Source organism: Tenrec ecaudatus, chromosome X, assembly GCF_050624435.1.
Source record: "Tenrec ecaudatus isolate mTenEca1 chromosome X, mTenEca1.hap1, whole genome shotgun sequence".
Taxonomy (NCBI): domain Eukaryota; kingdom Metazoa; phylum Chordata; class Mammalia; order Afrosoricida; family Tenrecidae; genus Tenrec; species Tenrec ecaudatus.
In genome coordinates, this window is record NC_134548.1 from 127,560,705 (window position 1) to 127,564,442 (window position 3,738).

Here is a 3,738-nt window from a genome sequence, read left to right on the forward strand (position 1 = left end):
TGGATGGCTTGAATTTTTTCTTGAATTCTTTCAGCTATTCCAAGCATTCTTGGTTTTTTGGTTTTCTAGCTCTAGGCCTTGCATACTTCATTTTTATTTTACTTTGTCTTCTTAAGCTGCCCTTTGAAAATTTTGTTCAGCTCTTTAACTTCATCATTTCTTCCATTTTTATTAGCTACTCCATAATTAAAAGCTACTTTTAGAATCTCTTCTGACATCCATGCTGATCCTTTCTTTCTTTCCTGTCTGTTTAATTGCCGTGTGCTTTCTTTCTGATTTTCTTGATGCAGTGAGGTGGCCTCAAAATTCAGGTGGGATATACTAATGGTCATATGTTGGATCATATATATTTGTTTTACTTTTCTTCAGCCTCAACTTGAACTTACAGTTGAGAAATTAATGGTTGACTCATGGCCTTATTTTAGCTGGTGAAACTGAGCTTCTCCATTATCTCTTCCCATGATATAGTCCATTTGATTTCCGTTTATTCTATCTGAAGAGGTCCATGTGTATAGTCACCTTTTGTGTCATTAAAGAAGGTATTTGTGAGGAGGTCACTGGTCCTTCAAAATCCTATCATGTGATCTCCAGCTTCATTTCTATCACCAAGGCCATATTTCCAACAACTCTTCTTTCCTCTTTGTTTCCAACTTCTGCATTCCAATGGCCAATAATTATCAGTAAATCTTGATTGCATTTTTTAATCAATTTCAGATTGAAGATGTTGGTTACATTTTTCAATTTCATCATGACTAGTCTTAGTGGTTGGTGCATATTTTTCAATAATCATCATATTGACTGGATTTCCTGGTATGCACATAGTATGATCCTATCACAGACAGCATTATACTTCAAGGTAGATTTCTTTCCCAAGTCATGTTATTAGGAGTTAATCCAGACATCATGCCATTACATCAAATCACATCAAACAGTATTGTATACTCACTATTAAAATCAGTTTCAAAATATTTTATTCCTTCTTGAACTCATTGATATCAGCTCCCTCTTACACACACACACACACACACACACACACACACACCTGCACCTACCACACCATACCCTCCAGGAACCCTTCTCCTAGTTGCTGTCTCTATAGGTTCATTTATGCTGGGTTTCACATACCAATGGGAGAGAGAAATACATAACAGAGATTCAAGAAGGATACCCATAATGACCAAATACAACAGACATAAAGTCCAATATTAAAAAGACAGAAAATATTAAAAGTCTACACAAAGTGTATCAAAGTGAAGATCAAGTGATAAGGTTTTAACTGTTTAAGTCAGATTGGTCATTTTAATGTACGATAGTCGTCTCTTCAATACTTTGTCTGCTAACCAGATTATTCCCATCCCTCAATCATGGTTAGAGGGAAATCCCTGGAGCGTATTCCTGTGTGGATCCTGCAAATGGATTTTGGGCTTCCACTGTCATCCACAGCCTTCTGCCCATGAGAATCTCACAATGTAAGCTCTAATACTATTCCCGCCTTTGGATTTGGATTATGTCATTTACAATCCTTGGATCCCAGATGATGATGTGCTTGTGCCATGAGGACTTAATTGACATCTCCCTTAGATGCCTGCTTGTTTGGAACACAAACCTTTAAGACAGCAGTTCTCAACTTGTGGGTCTCAACCCCTTTGCGGGCTGAACAACCTTTTCACAGGGGTTGCCCGATTCATAACAGTAGGAAAATTATAGTTATGAAGTAGCAATGAAAATAATTTTATGGTTGGGGATCACCAAACATGAGGAACTGTATGAAAGGGTCACGGCATTAGGAAGGCTGAGAACCAATTCTTCAAGACCTCAGACGCTATTCTATCTGGTAACGAGGCATCATCTAATTTCTTCACCACACTTTGCTATAACACTCATAGCATCTGTGTTTCCTTCATGAGGGCAAGTTGTTTGTTCGTTTCTTTGTTAGTTGTTTTTGTTCTTTTTAGAGTCAAGATCTTTTGTTTCCTGATTTTAAAAATTGCCCCCTAGGTCTTCTTCTTTTTCTCCCTCCTTGGGTCTTCTTGTGCCTTTGTTCCAACAGCTCTTGGCAGTAGCTCCACCTCGCCCCTTTCTTTCTTTCCTCTCGCAGGCCCTTTTTGTGCCCTCCCCTCAGCCTGAGTTTGGCAAGTCTGTTAGCTCTGTCCCTCTAACCGCTGGGAGCAGAAGTTGACTCTTCTGGCAAGTGATGCGTTCTCCATCAGCCAGTGTTCAAAGCCCAGCCCACCACTCCCTAGTTCAGCTTACTCTGGACTTTTTCGGTCTTGGCATCCAATGTGCTGTGGGCATAAGTGAGATGCTTCACAGAATCGAGCACGAGGACTCCCGGCAACACCAGCCACGAGGCATTCAAGAAAACAAAGTAAACCCAGAAGTAGAGTGGGTGCCCAGCTCCCCATGCTGGAACCCCTCGCGGTGCTCTGACAGGAAATACAGGATATCCCCGTATATCTGGCCCACAGAAATCACAATCTGGAGGACAAAGCGGATAGGTTACTGGCGGAGAAAGGCAGTTACCACCCACAGGCTAAGTGGTCCCCATGTCCATGCTGTGACAGTTTCCATGCATACTATGAAGGTGTCATCCAGAATGTACCGACTGTCCCCTTTGGCATACTCTTTCCAGAGTTGGGATAAGAAGGCTTGATCTCCAAGGAGGTCCTTATGGTAGGGGGGGAACCAGCCCTCAATCACCAGGTGAATGAACCCGCCCACTGCAAACCAGCACAGGGACAGCCACCTCAAAGTCCCCAGTGGGATGACTGCAGCTCGACTGGACAACAGCCATGTGGTCACAACGAGGACCCCAGATGCCGAGAACAGGCCAGTCAGGAGATGTCAAGTAGGATGGTCACTGGGCACCTAGTTGTCCAGCCTTAGGTGCCAAGGCCAGTACGGGTGCATGGGCTGATGGTGCAGTTAAATAGAGAGAGGAGAAACAGGAAAAGAAGAACCTGGCAGCGTGCTTTGGAGATGCTTCTCCCATGGGTGCCTGCATCTATCTATGTTGGCTTGCGGGCTCTGAATATCTCTTTGCTAGTTTTTATCTACCTCTGCTTCACCTTAGAGACATCTTTGTTAATTTATGGTAGACAGTCTTATTGATCATCAAGATAGATCTTGAAATATCCTTTAGGACAATGAATTCAACACCATTCCTCTTGAATTTGTCATTCCCAGCATAGTAATCCGTAGGACTATCTTATCCAAAATGGTCAACTCCAGTCCAATTTAGCTCCGTAATGCCTAGGATATCAATCTTTATGTGCCTCCTCTTCAATTTTGATGACTTTCTATTTTCCTAGATTTATACTGCAGACATTCCAAAGTGTACTGCTATTCACAATATAAAGCTTGCTTTTATAGAGAAATTCATTTTTGCCACACCTCATGCAGTAAAAGGAGCCTTGGTAGCACTGTGGGTTAGGTGTTGGCCTGCTACCTAAAAAGGCCATGGTTCAAAGCCATCAGAAAAGGATGAGGCTGTCTATTCACATAAAGATTTACAGTCTTCAAAACTCCATATATGGTTGCTATGAGTCAGAATCAACTCAGTGGTAGTGGGTTTAATTAGTTTCTACGCAGTAGTACCATCCATCCGTGAATTTGTTGTACTGTGGTGGCATCTGTCTTGATGTGATTCTATAAACTGCCATCAGTTAGTTCACCACATCTATCAGTTTGTCATACTGCCGTGACATGGTAAAGTGGAGGGGCAGCAAAAAAGAGGAA

General features: G+C 42.0%; 1 pseudogene; it reads right to left on the reverse strand.

Annotated features, from left to right (window-relative positions):
• Positions 1 to 2,239: 2,239 nt before the first annotated feature.
• LOC142434937 (3-beta-hydroxysteroid-Delta(8),Delta(7)-isomerase pseudogene) lies at positions 2,240 to 2,910 on the reverse strand (annotated as a pseudogene).
• Between the last annotated feature and the right edge of the window lie 828 nt (positions 2,911 to 3,738).